The sequence below is a fragment of the Diabrotica undecimpunctata genome, chromosome 3, assembly GCF_040954645.1.
Source record: "Diabrotica undecimpunctata isolate CICGRU chromosome 3, icDiaUnde3, whole genome shotgun sequence".
Lineage (NCBI taxonomy): Eukaryota > Metazoa > Arthropoda > Insecta > Coleoptera > Chrysomelidae > Diabrotica > Diabrotica undecimpunctata.
The window spans coordinates 46,441,355-46,460,919 of NC_092805.1; the positions used below are offsets into that span (position 1 = coordinate 46,441,355).

The following is a 19,565-nucleotide window of genomic DNA, read 5'->3' on the forward strand; positions in this document are numbered from 1 at the left end:
AAGGTTCTCTCAGCTGACTGGTTTTGTTTTCTCTCATTATAAGTTTTTATGTAAAGTGGAGTGTCTTTATCTCTAGATATACTCTTAATATTTATACACATAATTAGAATAGTTGGTCCTAAAAAGCACCGATTTAACAAAAAACATGTTGAACGGGTGATTTAAGAATTAACGATTACTTAATTATTCATTACCCAGGGTACGCCCGATTGCGGTGGTCTTATTAGTACTTCAATTTTCGTGAACGCTTCTACTTTAAACTTCATAAAAAATGACTAATCTTTCACTTTGCTGTTACTGTTATTTTAAGACGATATTTCGAGTCAGATTTGTATAGTAATAACTATAGTCAATATATAGCCTCTATAAGTAAATGAGTTTGTGGTATCGGTTACAACTCATATATATTGATAATGAGGAAATAAACAGGTTAAAATAGGTGTAGAAAATTTTACCTACATATATCGGCACCATTGTTCAGGAGATGGGTTTATCCCAGAGATCAAAGGTTACATACTTTTACAGGCGTATTCTAGGTTCTATTTATATATTTTTATTACTAAAAAAGTGTATTTATAATAAAGGCCTTAAGCTATCTGGAGATTCCATGAATATTAGAATCTATGGAAATTAGCAAATTAAAAAATACAGACATAATTCTGAATGACCAACTTGAGACAAACAGTTATCCCCTCCTCAACTTATTCAGTTACAAAATATGACGTGTAAACGCATACCTGTTTAATTGTTAGATAAAATGAATTTCCATCAAGTAACGGTCGAATCTATCACTTACTAAAAGAGTACGAAAAGACCTGCTTATGCTTTAGAGTATGGGTACTTTAGTACAAAGTACCCTTTGCTTTTGCCAATTGCTTTGTCACTTTCTCAGCGATGGGTCTTCCTTTTGCTCATCAATAATGTTCCCGCTCGATATAGTTATTCTAAGATATTCAGATTTCACTATATGCTCTACATTTGGCTTTATCTCCTATTAATTTACAACTACGACGAAATCTTTATAATGTATCTGATGCATTGATATTAAAGTGGAGTAGAATACTTGGTAGATAATATTTATTTGTTTTGAGTATACTTAGTTTACGACCTAGTACATAAAAAACTAAATACTTGTGTGCTCAGTGCTTTCTAAGTCTGTAAAACATAAACATGCTTCCATATTAGATTATACATTTATTAAGAATGTCCACTCTCTGAATTGAAGTTTTTATCTTAAAATATGACTGTGTCCCACAATCTTTCACAAAAGTTATTCTTTTCTGAAATTTTCTGAATAAGGTTCAATAGGTTTTTATATTTTGTTTTACGTTTTAATCTTTAAATCGAAATTCATTTTTTGAAAAACTATAAACATGTGACAACAAATTGCTATATGAACGGCGTTATGCATCACTAGACCCAGCCCCAATTTCTTAAATTGTGGATTATGGCGCTTTCTGGTGGAAAAGAGGAACAACAGGATAACATCAGATGTAGACCAAACAAAAGAAATTAGGACACGCATTGAAATAGCACGTGCATTATTTTTTAAACTTTAAAAGTTTCTTTGTTTTCGGGATATAAAGTTAGAGCCTGAGAATGCTTCGATATTACGTGTTCCTTACTTTTCTTTATGGCTTGGGAGCGTAAACACTAAAACAAGTCCATCTGAATAAGTTGGCCGCCTTTGAATTTTGGTGTTACAGAAGAATTTTACGAATATCATGGATTCAAAGAATGTCAAACGTGGAAGTAACTAGAATGATAGGAAATGGGGCGGAAATATTATTAACTATCAAAAGACGAAAACTTGAGTACTTAGGACATGTGATGAGAGGGCAAACATACGCATTATTACAACTTATTATGCAAGGCAAAATCCGAGGAAAGCGAAATGTGGGAAGACGAAGAATATTCTGGCTTAAAAACTTAAATGAATGGTTTGAATGCAGTAGTGTAGAACTTTATAGAGCGGCAGTCAACAGAGTCCGTATAGCCATGATGATTTCCAACCTTCGATAGAAGATGGAACTTAAAGAAGAAGATAGAAAAAGGCATAAACTATCTACGTAATAAATCCCATTAACCTGTTAGTAACGGATAACCAGATATATTTAAAAAGATTAAGTACCTTTCTTTTTATTTTGGATTTTGAATTTTGCATAACTAGAGCAAGCGACTAATTTTTGTGTATTAGTTTTGGACCAAGCGCCTCTTGCGAGCGTTTTAATGATTGTAAATCGAATATTTGGCAACATATGTACATAAACGTGGTTAACAATGGTGACGTTGGCAACTTGTTGAGGCGTTTAGGTTAAGAAGTAGTGGCAGTTATTGCTTAAATTTTTCTATAATAGTCACATTACAGAAGAGCTAACACAGAAAGAGAATACTTAACAAAAGACATAACATTAAGTAAAATGTATGAATTGTATATTGAAGAAGCAGACAATGACCTTGTTAAATTTTCGTTTTACAAAAAAATGTTTTTAACACGATTTAATCTTCAAAGAAAAAAGTTGAAAAAAGATACTTGTAGTAGATGTGATTGTTTCGAATTAGAAATTAAAAATTGCGCAGATAACGAACAATTAAGCGTTAAAAAAAGAAAAAATGTGCACTTAGAAGAAAGAAAGCTAGACATGAAGATAAGCAACGATCAACCAGAAGTGGAAACCTTTTGTTTTGATTTAAAGAAAAACTCTTCCCCTTTCGAGAATTCTAATAAATATTGTATATTATAAGCGTCAATTATGTATTTACAACCTTGGTATCCATAGCGCCAAGGATAAAAAAGGTCATTGTTATATTTGGATAGAAGGTGAAGCTGGTCAGGGAGCCCAGGACGTAGGCATTGGTCTTAAGAAACACATTGAAGAAAATGTTACTTCTGCAAAACATGTAATTTTGTGGTCAGACTCTTGTGGCGGCCAAAACCGCAGCATTAAAATAGTTGATTCTAAAAATGATTTTGGAAACTCATCCTACCATTGAAAAAATTACATTACGCTATTTCTTTCCTAGTCATAGCTTTTACCCAATGGTAGTGATTTTGGAGATTTTGAAAATGCCCTAAAATTTCAACAACGTTTATATACCGTTGATGATTACCTAAACGTGATGAAAAAATTCCGTAAAAAGAACCCACTAGTAGTTCACAGAATGAAAAAAGAAGAATTCGTCAAGCTAAGAAGAAATACAAGCGAATCAACAGAAGAGACCAATTTAATAGATCTTGATAAAATATTAAAGTTAACAACTACAATTTCGTAAATATGGAACACTTTAAATATCTTAGATAAATAATCACGGTTAATAATAATGCCACTAAAGAAATACAGATCATAATTTAAACTTTTTACCTATTTTAATACATAGATGCTAATCATGGACAATGACTAAAACGGATAAGGAAGAACTACGAATATTTGAAAGGAAAATAATAGGAAAATTGTTTTAACCTCATTATCATATCGCTACAAATCCGTATAGAAGAAGAACACATACTTAATAAAGAAAGCTCTTATAACGATATTGTTCAGTCAAATAAATTGCTTAAGGTAGATCGTACACATGCATAGACGCCAAGATGTCAAACTTGTAAAACTGTTATGGAAGGAAGTTAGCACAGAAGAATACCACTTGGGCGTCTCAGTATGCAATAAAGAGAAAACATCCAATCATATCTCAAAAAATTAACATCGTGAAGGTTCTTCTCTGAACCCCATAACAAATGGCTAATCTTTTACTTTTCATTAAAAATTTAAATTTTAATAAGTCACGTAAATAACGTGCCTTTCCTGAGATAACTTTTTTTAAGCCTGGTTTGTTTGATTACATGTAATTGATTTGATAGTCCCCAACAGATGAGTATTGACTATAGGTAGGATAGCAGGTAGTTGAACAGGCATGTGTTGATCAATATGATGGGTCGGTAGATAGTCTCATTATTCCTAAATCTGACCTCATGTTACCTTCCCCCTTCATTTGTGGAAGTCCTAAAGGCATTTTTTCTCTTGGGTCATCCTCCCAATTTAACTTGGCAATGTAGTTATTATAGAGCCTTTGGATATAGCCAGCGCAACTTTAGCATTGAGATTTAGCTTCTTACACGACGTTGTTGTCTTTATATATGTGTTTGGCCTTGGCATTAGTTCCGTTCGGTATTGGTTAGTACGCGGACCTTTGTAAGTCGGAAAATACTTGTGATGGCTTTTCTAGCGATCCTGATCTAATTAATACCTGAGTTTTACGTACATTGTTTTGTTAGCGTTCTGGCCACATATCCACACATTAGCACTGGTTTAATCACTGTTTTATATATCCTGATTTAAGAAAGTCGTATTAGACCTCTGAATTTAAAAGTATTATAAGAGTTATATATACATCAGTTAGCTACCTGAATATTCCCTTTTATTTCTTATGTTACAACGTTATCTACGATATCTAAAATTTTGCAATCCTTTAAAATTATATGGGTCTATTGTTACGTTATGCCCCACTCTACGTCACCTCTTTTGTATGTTAAAGAACATTTATATGCTTTATTACTGACTATTAGACCGTTTATTTTATGCTAATATCATTATTTTATAGTATTCTAATAATTTATGGATTAAATCCGGATAGCAAATTGATATTCTTCACTTTCTCGGAAAAATAATATTCTAACACACAAAATCCTATTAAATTGCCAAAACCTTCCTTGCATATTCTATTCACTCATGAGGGGCACCAGCAATATCAGTACCATAATAAGGCGTATAGTACTGGACTGGCTAATCGTTGGAAAATGGGAAGCATGAGTTTTAATGTTTTCGGGACTGCCATCTGTTAGCGGAGAGCAGAGATATTAGTACCAAGTTAATGCATATAGTAATCGTTGCTGGAACTTTATTATTATTAAACAACACTATATTTTCTAGTAAAATCATCATGACTTTACAGTAAGACAAATTTTTGAACGTTGGTTATGGAAACATCATGTACATACCACCAGGTTCCCTATGTCGATATCCAGCAAAATCGTTGTAATAAGGAGACGGCAAACAAAAATCCAGAGATAAAAATATGCACCAAGAAAGTCTGTTTTATTCAACAGTCGAATAAACTACAGATTCTTGATTCAAATAGTCAAAAAATCAATAAACAGCTTAGTAAAATAGAAATAACGCATATTTAAGATGTAATCCATTAACGGGCCAAGGTATAAAGCACTCCTGGCATATGCTAATGATATGGATCTCATAAGAAACTCTCTCCGGTCCGCAAACATCTTTAACAAAGTGCACGAAAAATGTTTCACTTAAAATCAACGAAATGAAAACCGAATACAAGCGAATCAACAGAAGAGACCAATTTAATAAATTTAGAACAAACATTAAAGTCAACAACTACAATACATTGATATTTATGTGGCAATCAGCTGTAAAAGTCATTGCCTTTTTCGTGTCGTATCGTATTTTAGCATATCATATTTTGAGTGAAATTGATCCTAAATGAGTCTAATAATATTAAGTTTGTAAAACAGCTGTCCGTTTATGCTCATTTGTTCACATTTTGTAAAACAGTCTGTGTAAATATAAGGGATTAATATAATCTTTTCATTTCGTAATCTTTTCGTTTTATAATTATAGTTCTCTTGCTTTTATTTTCTATGGTAATACATATACATACCCAATTCAAAAGGGAAAAAACCTGAGAGTTCTAAATTAAACATAAACATTATTCTCTCTTTCTCCTTATACGTTATATAAAGATCATCGTCATTGTATAGTCAGAACGGAACAAGATTCTATTGCCTTTTCTTCTTTTTGTCTTCCCTTTCCTATTGAAAATACAGCCAGGTAAATGACGTTTTTAAAATTTATGTCAATATTTCTGAAGTGCCTTTCCTTGGATATTTTTTTTAAGCCCAGTTCGTTTAATTACATGTAATTGATTTGATATTCCACAACAGATAAGTATTGATTGTAGGTCTCATTATTCCTAAATCTGACCATATGTTACCTCCTCCTTCATTTGTGGAAGTCTTAAAGGCATTTTTTCTCTTGGGGCATCCTCCCAATTTAACTTGGCAATGCAGTTATTATAGAGTCTTTGGATAAAGCCAGCGCAACTTTAGCACTGAGATTTAGTTTCTTGTACGACGTTGCTATCTTTATATATGTGTTTGATCTTGGAATTAGCTCTGTTCGGTATTGGTTAGTACTCGGACCTCTGTAAGTCGGAAAATACCTCTGATGGCTTTTCTAGCAATCCTGGTCTAATAAAGAGGGTTATATATACATAAACATCAGTTAGCTACCTAAATATTCCCTTTTATTTTTTATCTAACAACATTACTTACGGCATCTAAGACGCTGCAATCTTTCAAAATTATATGGCTTTATTGTTCCGTTATGCCTTACTCTGGATCCTCTCTTTTGTATGTTAAAGAACATTTATTTGCTTTTCTCATTAGTGACTATTAGACCATCAGTCAGACTATCAGTCAGTCCACGGATTCTGGGGGGGCAAAATTCTGACATATTTTAGAAAACCATCTAACAAATATAGATCTCTAAAAATTGCAACTTTCAATGCAAGAACCCTGCTATCAGAAGAAAAATTCATAGAAATGGAATCTGAACTTGATAAAATCAATTGGGACATTGTTGGAGTCGCTGAGGTCAGAAGGAAAGAAGAAAGCCTAACCACTTTAAAATCCGGTCACATTTTCTATCATGTCGGAGAAAACTATGGGAATGGAGGCATTGGGCTCTTTAATAATAAAAAACTAACTGAGAATATCATATCAGTAAAAGCAGTTTCCACAAGAGTTATACTTGCAAAATTACAACTAAACACCCGTTACTCCATAAAGATCATTCAAGTCTATGCACCAACATCGAGTCACGCTGACGAAGAAATAGAACAGTTCTATGATGACTTGTACATAGCTGTTTCAGAAGACCAAGAACATTTTACGGTAATATGTGGCGACTTTAATGACAAAATAGGAATAAGCACTGACCCAGCTGAAAATGCCCTCGGAAATTTTGGCACACCAGGTAGAAACGAAAGGGGCGAAATACTCTTAAATTTCCTATAAGAAAACAATCTATATTTAATGAATAGCTTCTTCTATAAGAAGATCCATAGAAGATGGACTTGGAAGAGCCCCTATGGTAAGACAAAAAATGAGATCGACTTCATCATCACTGACAAAAAACATATAGTCAAAGATGTTACAGTCTTAAATCAATTTTCGGTTGCAAGCGATCATAGAATGGTCCGAGCAACTGTAGAAGTCAATATTAAGCAAGAAAGACTGAAGATGATAAAAAGTAAAAAATTCAAACCTTGGATGCGCCCAACGAATGAACTTGAGTTTGAAAAATATATCAGCAGTAACTTACTCAGAAATACAACAAGAGAAGACATAAATAACCTAAACGAAGAAATAGTAGATACTTTAACACAAGCTTAGGAAAAATTTGGCCCTAAACATGGAAAAGAACAAAAAAGTAGTAATGAAACGAAACAAAAAATGGAAGATCGTAGAATACTGAGAAGTGAAGGAAATGTTGACTCACAAGATAGAAACAACATAAATAAAGAAATCTCTAAAGCCATCAGACGGGATATTAGATAATACAACAACAAGAAAATTATAATAACTATAGAAGACAAAAAAAGCATGAGAGCATTGAGGAGAAAAATAGAAAATGACAAAAAAGAAATCTTCCAACTTAAAGACAAAAATGGAAATATTATCTCAGATAGACCAAGCATATTACATATAGTGGAAAGTTTCTATGAAACATTATATAAAAGTCAACTTATTCCAGAGCTCATCGAACAACCAATACAAAAGGTACATAATGTAGGATCGGAGGATATACCAGATATATCACGAGAGGAAATTCAACATGCCCACAAAAATATGAAAAATAATAGAGGTCCGGGGGAAGATGGTGTAGTCATTGAAACAATTAAACTAGGAGGTCCACTTTTGATGTCCCGAATCCAAACACTTTTTAATCTATGTCTGCATAGTGAAAACATTCCAAGTAAATGGAAAAATTCGGTTACAATCATCCTCCACAAAAAAGGGGATAAAGCAGATCTCGAAAACTATAGGCCAATTAGTTTGCTTAACTACCTATACAAGCTCTTTACTCGAATACTGACAAACAGATTAGAAGCAAAACTCGATTTCTATCAATCAGAAGAACAGGCAGGATTTCGAGCGGGACACGGAACAAACGACCATTTGCAATGCCTTAAAACTCTAGTTGAAAAGTCTATCGAATATAACAGACCCCTTGCTCTTATCTTTGTCGACTTCCACAAAGCATTTGACACAGTCGAAACAGTTGCTATCTTAAAAGCACTATCAGAATGCAGAATATATCAAAGGTATGCAAATATTATTCGAAATATATACGACATGCGACAAATCCGACAACAACCGTTAACCTCCATTGCACTGAGAAGATAAAAATTGGCAGAAGGGTGCGGCAGGGAGATACCTTGTCGCCAAAACTATTTATAACAGTTATGGAGTACGCATTTAAAAGGCTAGAGTGGGAATCAAAGGGTATTAGAATCGATGGAAAGATATTCAATCATCTCAGATATGCCGATGATATTGTTCTCATAACAGACAACTTAGGAGAAGCCAGAGTTATGCTACAACAACTACAGCAAGTAACCCAGAAAGTCGGTTTAAAAATAAACTATGGAAAAACAAATGTGATGACCAATATCGTCCCCAATGAGCTAATAGAAATCAAAAAGTCGCCCATAGAACTTGTAGAAAAATATGTGTATTTGGGTCACAAAATAAGGTTAACGCGAAACCAAACATGCGAGCTACTCAAAAGAATAAGTCTGGGTTGGGCTGCATTCGGAAAAATGGGAGACGTATTTAAAACAAATATACCGATCCATTTAAAAAGAAAAGCTTTTAACTAGTGCGTTCTACCAGTCCTCACATACGGAGCAGAAACCTTAACTCTCACAAAAACATCAGCCGAAAAATTGAGAAGGACACAACGAAAGATGGAGAGATAAATGCTTGGAATAAACTTAAGCAATAGAATAAGAAACGAGGAAGTTCGTAGAAGAACCGGTGTGGAAGACATTATCGAACATATTACAAAAAACAAAAAAGGAGATGGACAGGACATGTTGCAAGAATGAAAGACAACAGTTGGACAAAAAAATTGCTTGAGTGGAGACCACGGGCTGAAAAGCGAAGCCGAGGAAGACTCCCAAAGCGATGGACCAACGACCTCAAAAGAATCGTGACCAATTGGATACCAGAGGCGCAGAACAGAAGCAGATGGAAAAGTCTAGAGGAGGCCTATGTTCAACAATGCACAACTCAGGGCTGATTGATGATGATGATGATGACTATTAGACCGCTTTTTTTGCTGCTACTAGCATTATTTTAGAGCATTCTATTATTTAATTTATGGAGAAATAATATTCTAACACACAAAATCCTATTAAATTGTCAAAACCTTCCTTGCATATTCTATGCACTTATGAGGAGCAGCAGCAATATCAGTACCATCATAAGGCGTATAGTTCTGGACTGGCTAATTGTTGGATAATGAGAAGCATGAGTGTAGCAGTTTTAATGTTTTCGGGACTGCTACCTGGTATCGGGGAGCAGAATTATCATTACCGAGTTAATGCATATAGGAATTGTTGCTTGAACTTTATTATTATTAAACAACACATATTTCCTAGTAAAATAATCAAAAATTTACAGTAAGAAAAATTTTTGAACGTTGGTTATGAAAACATCATGTACATACCACCGGGTTCACTATGTCCATATCCAGCAAAATCCTTGTAATAATGATACTGGAAACCAAAGATGAAAATATGCTCCAAGAAACTTTGTGTTATAAAACAGTCGAATAAAATACAGATTCTCGATTCCAATAATCAAAAAATTAATGAACAGCTTACTAAAATAAAAATAACGCCTATTTAAGATGTAATCCATTAACGGCCCAAGGGACAAAGCACTCCTAGCATATGCTAATGATATAGAACTCATAACTCTAATGAGAAACTCTTCCGTCCACAAACTTCAATAAAGTGAAGAGAGCACAAAAAATGTTTGACTTAAAATCAACGAAATGAAAACCAAATACAAGCGAATCAACAGAAAACCAATCAACCAATTCAATCAATTTAGAAAAAACATTAAAGTCAACAACTACAATTTCGAAAGTATGGAACACTTTAAATATCTTAGATCACTAATCACGGTTAGTAATAGTGCCACTAAAGAAATACAGAGCATAATTCAAACTTCAGACCTATTTTAATACATGGATGTGAGTCATGGAGAATGACTAAAACAAATAAGGAAGCACTCCGAATATTTGAAAGGAAAATAATCAGAAATTTTTATTTAACCCCATTATCATAACTACTATTTAAATGGGAATAAGCCACAATTAGAGGTTAAAGTTAGTTTATTGACGTTTCAATTTCCACTTCGGAAATAATTCTCACTAATGTTTGTATTTTGAGAACGATTTCCGAAGTGGAAATTGAAACGTCAATAAACTAACTTTAAGCTTTAATTGTGGCTTATTCCCATTTAAATAGTAATTACTTTAAAATGCCACGAGAAAATAGCTTCAGAAGTCATTATCATATCGCTACAAATCCGTATACAATAAGAAAACATACTGAATAAAGAAATCTCGCATAACGATATTGTTCAGGAAAATAAATCCCTTAAGGTATATCGGACACGTGCATAGACGCCAAAATGTCAAACTTGTAGAACTGGTGTGAAAGGAAGTTAGCACAGAAGAATGCCACTTGGGCATGTCAGTATACAATGGAGAGAAAACATCCAATCATATCTCAAAAAATGAACATTTCATTTGATTGCAGATTCGTGGAAAATCGATCAACTTGGAGATAAGTTGTAGTCAGCGAAGACCTACCCAGTGTTGTAGCGCTACGTATTGATAATGATAAAGAGAAAGGAGAAACAGTGACAAAAAGCAACAAAAATGGACTATGGAGCAAAGCTACTTCAAAATCTTTGATTGGAGAGGATTTAAATGAAAGTATAAGAAATACAATGGATGATTGATGGATTCGAGAAACTTGAGACTTGAGAAAGGCACTCTCCGAAACAGCTGTAGTGATAAGATAGAAATAATTTTGTAGAAGTTTTGCTGTTTTATTGTTAAACAAAATGGAATTAACATACGACATTATATACGCTAAAATAACTAGACAACTTATATAATACGGACATATAAGGAGAAAGTTTAATGATACAATAATCTACCCAATATTTGTTATGAGTAAAAACGATATGAATAAACAAAATAAAGAAATCCATGGCAAAAGGCAAAAAGAGTAATGATTTAAAAATGAGAGAGGTATCCTGTGGATAACATGTGCTTAATTAGGAACGAATGGAGATGAAGATCAGAAGACGACAAAGAATGTTTTAAATTGATAAATGTATACAATTTTTAACAATGTATATTTATAGGTCATTATTAGGGACAACGTGCTAATTTTATGTAAAATAACACTTTTCAAGTCGGATCGGTTACAGCACGGTGGAATCAAATACACCCAAAGTTAAAAACTATCGATGTTTATATGAAAGATGAAACCTTATGGCACATGACCGTGCAATCTTGACACCTACACATTATCACATAATTGTGAACGGTATATTGTACCTAATTACTAAGAAGTTTGTTATTTTATTCTAAGAATAAGTTTAATAATTTACGGGAGATTTAATGTATTTAAAATTTTACAGGATCCGGTATCGTAATAAGATGTCAAATTTCACTACAACTCCATAAAAACGTGTTAAATTTTACTTTGGATATTCTTTTTGTGAATATAATAAGTAAAAATACAGTAAGTTTCATCTTCTTATTGTGCCGTATTCTAATTAAGGTTAGCGATTACTTCTTTAAACGCTTCCCATAAATTATTATAGTTTAAATTTAACTACTTTATGAAACAAATATTGCACGTCATAAATTGCAGGAATTGAAAAATTACAAAGATCTCCTGTTTACAGAGTTTCTTTTAATTTTATGTAGTTTATTATAATCCTACCGAAGGGCTTCTTCTTTCTTAAACTGTTACACGACTACTCTACTCGATGTTAGTACATTTAGAGACTAAATGTTTAAGTGCATATTCATTTTAACAAAAAATAATAATAAATAAAACGAAAACTAGCCATTTCCAAGCTTATAATAAATACCTTTTTAAGTTTGAAAATAATTAAAGCAAGTAATATAAATAACCACCATAAAATATTTAACTACATTAACCGAGTACCTATTTGTGAAATTTCTCGATGACTAAATTGATGGATATTTAAATAAATTTGAAGTTCCAAAACGTACCTGCAGTAAAATTTAAAAATCTACGACTAATCAAATTATTGGCAACATCGGAGGAGTTTAGTTGTATACGCAAAGAAATGTATACGGATCCTAAAAGTGTTTTAACCTATTACGGAGTCCACTTAATCCGACGTGTTGGTCGGAGTCCACATAAAGCGCTACCCAGATAATAATATACACGATGTATATTCGCCTGGAGTTAGTATAATACAGTTTTAGTACGGAGCCCCCATTAACCGCTAGATCTATATATATATATATATATATATATTTATTATATATATATATAATATATTTATATATATATATATATATATATATAATGAAATTTATTTCGAATCATTACTTTGAACTTGAGGTGTTATTAGTTTTGTTCGCGGAGACGGTCCCTGACTGGTTTCTGACTGATTCGCATGCTCAGTTCTGCTTTCAAACGTTCGCGGTGTTAAAATTCCTGGACTTTGACAAAGTGTTCGATGTTCGCGGAGTTGTTCTAACTGGTTCATAATCAGCCCATTTGGTTCCTGAATTAGAGTGCGGATTTTTAGTTAGCGCAAGCGCTATAGAAAATGTAATTTATCAGATTTTTTGCTTATTTTTCTTTTTGGTCAATCGTTAATACTAACCTATTATTTATTTTTGTTGAGACGTGGCAATAGAATTTTTACGTTCTACATCTTTAAATAAATGTAACTAAAACTTTCATCTTTTTAGTGATATAAATAAATATGACTTAAAGTAAGCATTTAACATTTTATTACATTATAAATATGGAACTAAAAACAGTACACATATTTATCGGTATTAAGGATCTATTGTTATTTACAGATGAGTGATTAGTTTACATCCAGCGATGTGAGGATTTAGAGGAAATTCTGGACGTTCAGGGTCATTATTATTAATTTAATCTCCGATAGAATTCATAAAATAATGAACAACCAGTAGCGGATCATATGGTGAGCAAACCGAGTAGAAGTGGCTATCACCGATAAAAAAGAAGCATGAAAAAAATACGTGCAAACGTGTATATATATATATATATATATATATATATATATATATATATATATATATATATATATATATAGTATATATAGGATATAATATATTTATGTATATATATATTAATGTGATATTATAAGTCAGAGGTGCGCCAAGCAATTAATTAGCTAATTAATTCATTAATTAAACTTATTTAAATGATGCAATCATGATTTTATCACACTATTTAATTCTCTTATCTCAGGGTTATATTCGTGCTTCAATATCTATGCTTTACATATGATAGGTAAGGTCTGAGGGATACCGGAATAATAAACATATATGATACAAAATTATATATTGAAATAAAATTTACACTCAAATATCATCTTCACCATCAATTTCCTAAATACTATTAACATGCTAATTGGTTCTACAAATTCTTAAAAACTAACGGAGAATTATACATTTTAAATATTTCGATTCTATTGTCTTATTCACCGTATCCGCGTACAAGTCTATTTGGAAAATCCACTCTCCCATTGTTCCATTATTTCACTACGTTCACTCAAATATATTTTACAAAGAAAATAATTTATGCATATCTTTAAATTTTGTTTACTACAGGTAATCCAAAGATAATGGACTTTCATTTCTTCGAAATATCTTTTATAGTTTATTAGGTGAATTATTTGACTTATATTTTGTATTTTGAAATATTTTAAAAATTAAACCAATATTATTCTCAATTTTACATAGCATAACAACTCCCCGCCATTTGATTTGCCGAAAACTCTTTGTTAATATTTGTAATGACATAAGGTTTCCAGGATCAAATTATTTCACAATGTTATTAAAATCTACTCATGATACTGATATATGTCGTGAATGTTAAAAATACCCTGTATATTGCCTGTCTCTATGTGCGCTAATTCATAACTATTTACCCCATTTTCCGTATTGACCCTATATGGACCTTCAAATACCGGCATCAATTTAGCACAAATACCATTTTGTAAATTCGACACCCTCAGTGCCCTCACTAAGACTTTATCTCCTTTCTGGAATGTGATCGGCCTTCTTCTTCGGTTCCTCTCTTGCCTTTGGAGATATTTCTCTTCACTTCGTCCCAATCTTCTTTGAACTATACCATAACGCTGCTTCTTCTTTCAGATGGTTTCTAATTGTTTCTTTGCAATCGTCAAAAGATCTAACATGTTACAATTTAGTTTTCAAATTTTTAACAAACGGTACTAGGTGTGTTTTCTAATATCCCCGCCAAATTGTATTTTCGCCTCGCTTGTTCCATGGACGATAACTTCTTTTCTCTCTGCTCCTCTTAGTTCAATTTCTGCAATATGTTATTCATTTTGCTTTAATCTCCTTTCTACTTCTTTCCTGTCTTCTTGTAGCGCCATTTCAAATTTTTCTTCTAACTGATCTAATTCCTTTTTCTGGCCAATCTTGATTTCCTTCATCTTATTTTCTACTTTCTTTTCTTGTTCTTTCATTTTATTTTTAATTTCATTAATATCTTCTATTTGTTGTATCAGTTCTTTCTTTATCCCCTCAACACATCCTTTAATTTCCTCATAGTTTTCCAGACGCTGCTCTATATTGCTCATTGTTTGTTTTGTTTCATCCATTTTTAGTGATGTTTCTTTTTGGTTTTTCTCTATTGTTTGTGTCTGTATTTGCATCATTGCTAATAATTTTTTTAACATCCCTGTTTCTTTTCTTTCCTCCATTATTGTAGCATTTCCTTCATTATCCGATCCTTCTTCAACAATTGTTTCTTCTAATCTGTTATCCTCCTTTCTTTCTTGCATTTTGCTTTGACTCCTTGTGGTCATGTGGACATGTTGTTTCTTTTTGTTACTGTTTTTTGTCCCCGCCAAATGTGAAATTTTACAACACTCTCTATGTTGTAGAACACGACAAATATTTCTCCCCAAATTTAATAAATTTTCACGACAAATATCAAATATGCAATTCAAATAATTCAAAATAAATTTCAAATATATGATTGGTAAAGAAAATAAAAATCAAATAATTCAATAGCAGTAAACTGCCCTATTAAGAAACAACCCCGTATCTCCACTATAGCGAGTTTTGAGGAAAACGCGAATAAAGATTTTTGTTTAATCCCTTGTGCTTTTGGTACAATAATAACACAAAATCATTTAGGGTAGAGTGTGTAGCATCGTAGTTAACTTTTAAAAAAAAAATTTCAAAATTACCATATGGACATTAGTTATGCGACATACGGGCTAACAAAGCAAAGAATTATGTCAAGTTTACTTAGCTAAAACCACGTATTATCCAAATTTGTCTTAAGCTTGGTTTTAACTATGTAATTATTATAAAATTGATATAATTGCCTCGAAAGGCAAAACATTTAAATATTTTTATAATATCTTTTATGAACATTTGTTGAATAAAACATAAGTATTTACGAAAAACGTTTATTTAAAAATACAAAATGAAAATTATTATTAATCGGAAGTTGGCAATTCTTCCCAAAATTGATGGCGGTTCGCCGGTATAATTTGACCTAATTTTTTTTAGTATTTGTTCTTTTCTCTTCTTAGCAATCCCAGAAGGTTTCGCCACAGGTGTGGGGTCCTTTATCCCGTATTTTAACACTCTGGCCTGCAAAAACTCCATCTCTATCAACTCCTCGCTATCGTCAATCTTAACGTGTAAAATCTTGCTCTCTCTCTTTTCACAATTACTTTAACAATTTGTGATAAGGTAAATACGTGACTCTGTTTTCTTTAATTTTGACTGTGATGATAAGTCTTTCCAGATAAGAAAATAGGAAACTCCCATTTCTTTCACCACCACACGATTCAAATTGCACGTTTTAACGGCCTCGACGAAATCATGATAATCATAAACTGTCTTCTTTTTCTTTAACGATAGTTCCACTTGGTGGTGGAAACTATTAGCGGTGGCTCTATTCCTTAGAAAAAACCTCGCATATCGTTTTATCCTACGTTAAAAACCCGTATCTGCTGAGCATATACCAGGTTTTTACTACGAAGCGTTAAATGCCAGGTTAATATTAAGCATAATAGTCATTTTTGGCGTTTACGGGGAAACTATTTTCTCTCATAAAATATTTAGAAATGTAAAATACGGGTTTTTCTCTTTGTGAATATGTTATATAAATCATAACTATTCATATGGTGCAAATATCCCAATTTTTCAAATTTTGGAGATACGGGGTTCTTTCTTAGTAGGGCAGTAAATATCAACTAACTACGATCAATCAATAAATCAAATTTTTATCCACTGGAAAAATTGTCACAATACTTTCAAATTCAAATTCCCTCAATGTTATTTTTTTATCTCTGGATCACCTGTACTTATTCCTGATCTCTTTCCCTACCATCATACGTAAAGCTGCGATATTTTCAAGCCCCACGTCTTGGAAGCCAGTTAATGTGATATTATAAGTCAGAGGTGCGCCAAGCAATTAATTAGCTAATTAATTCATTAATTAAACTTATTTAAATGATGCAATCATGATTTTATCACACTATTTAATTCTCTTATCTCAGAGTTATATTCGTGCTTCAATATCTATGCTTTACATATGATAGGTAAGGTCTGAGGGATACCGGAATAATAAACATATATGCTACAAAATTATATATTGAAATAAAATTTACACTCAAATATCTTAAACAAAAAATATCTCATATTATATGGATTATCAAAATTTTGTTCTACGTACGTGAACCTTCAAAAATTAATGTTATATACTATATAAATTAAAATTTCAAATCAAAATTGTTGTTCTATATCTCCTGATAAATATTTCTATCTTTTCTGAAGCAATTAAAAAAAAAGCTTTGTTGATAAAGGAAAAACTGACGAATGGTAAAAAAAACTATCTCTCTGATGATGAGTTGTCCAAATCCTTGTTCCTTGTAGCCTACACTATCTATTCTTAACAGTTCCCTAGGTAATCAGCAATCTTACAACAAATTATTGCGAGCCTCTCGTCTTCAATGATCTCCTTCAGATGCACGTATCGTTTAAATGATTCTAGCCTCTTCTCCTCTCGATAAACTGAATCTCTCGTTCCGGCCTGAACAGTGACTCTTGGAATATATAAGTAGAAAAGTATGACTTACAATATTTTACTGGATCAGCTTCCGTTAGGATACACTTAGTCCACGAAAACTCACAAACATTCACTTCTAATGCTTACTATCACTTGGGAACCGCCAAAGAACAACGACTGTTTACCTTGCACCCTTGAAAAACAACTGATTATCTTTTCTCCCTCAAAAATCTACCTAAACTCTCATCCGTACATAGCTATCCCATCTTTTTTTATCTCCTCCAATCACAGTTCGTCATACGTATCTCCATCAACCATTTAGATAACAAACAAACAATTTTACCTACAATTATACATTTCCTAAATACTATTAACATGCTAATTGGTTCTACAAATTCTTAAAAACTAACGGAGAATTATACATTTTAAATATTTTGATTCTATTGTCTTATTCACCGTATCCGCGTACAAGTCTATTTGGAAAATCCACTCTCCCATTGTTCCATTATTTCACTACGTTCACTCAAATATATTTTACAAAGAAAATAATTTATGCATATCTTTAAATTTTGTTTACTACAGGTAATCCAAAGATAATGGACTTTCATTTCTTCGAAATATCTTTTATAGTTTATTAGGTGAATTATTTGACTTATATTTTGTATTTTGAAATATTTTAAAAATCAAACCAATATTATTCTCAATTTAAATAGCATAACAATATATATATATATATATATATATATATATATATATATATATATATATATATATATATATATATATATATATATATATATATTAAATATTTGCCTTGTGTATTATTTTATCGAAAATATTTAATTTCTTTAGATAGTTCAAAAAGTAATTAAAAAATGTTTAATAAGTTCGGTGCATGTCTAGTTTATGTCACGTTAAGTTTGTGTAATTAGTGTACGAAAATGAAGTGGCAAGATATTACCACATGATTATGAAATAGTAATTATTTTTTCATTGTTTCGGAAAAACATGTTTAATTATTTTATATTAAAATATAACAAAAAAAACCATTTTGTATTTAACGTTAGTAAAATGGTCTTTAAAAATACAAAATAAACCATAAGAAGACATAAGGGTGCTGCATTCTAATCAAATGTTACAACCATGTTACAACTGTAAATAAAAGCAATAAAGATAATATAAATCTCGATGGTTCTACCCATAAATCGAACAAAGATGAAAGGAGAAATAATAAATATAGCTAACATTGTGGCTCTCTGTCTCCACATACAATGAACTCTATATTATATAACAAATGAGGATATTAAAGAGGAAATTTGGATGTATACTGTTACAAAAGTTCCGTAAGATTATTTATCCCACATAGAAAAAGGCCCTTGACGAAACAGAAGCAGTAGTTCGAAGACATTAAAGATAACATCGAAAATTAATGAAATATCTAGTGAAGTATTTACAAGTAAATCATTTTAATATATACGGAAGTTTTCAGCAGCGTCTTCAAAATTATCTTCATCTAAATTTAAATTTGAATTTTCTGATAGTTGGTTTTTGGATTCTGTATTTTCATCGAATGTTTTAATAGAAAAGTTTAGTGAATCGTCGATTTCATTAAATTTATTTATTTCTGCTGCGTTATTAATTGTTTTAAATTCAGTTTTTTGATCGTCTTTAATTGAAATTGGATTTTTTCAGTTACGAAACATTCTAAAGTTGTATTGAGGTTTCCTTTCTATTACTTGTCCTCTTCAATAAATCCGAATCAATTGGGGATATTTAATTTTTTGTTAACTTTTTTATAATTATAATCATCCTTACTTTAAAAACTTTTGTTTTTATTTAATATATTAATTTCGTTTAATTATAAATTACTGTTTAATTTGTTAGTGTAGTTATTATTATTTAAAGAAAAATCTTTCTCAAATACACTGGTTTCATTGTCTTCCACTAAATTAAAATGGCTTTTGCAATCTGCATGTAGTAATCTTTCTTTTCTTTTGTAAAACATCCGAAGGCAGTTATTTTTTTCAACATTGATTTATCCCACATAGAAAAAGTCCCTTTTAAATAGAAGGAAGAACAACAAAAACGTTTTGAAA

General features: G+C 31.7%; 1 protein-coding gene across 2 annotated transcripts in view; it reads left to right on the top strand.

Moving 5' to 3' along the window:
* Positions 1–19,565, top strand: part of Ac78C (adenylyl cyclase 78C) — a 757,610-nt gene that overhangs the window by 652,674 nt on the left and 85,371 nt on the right. The gene's annotated exons all lie outside the window — the stretch shown is intronic.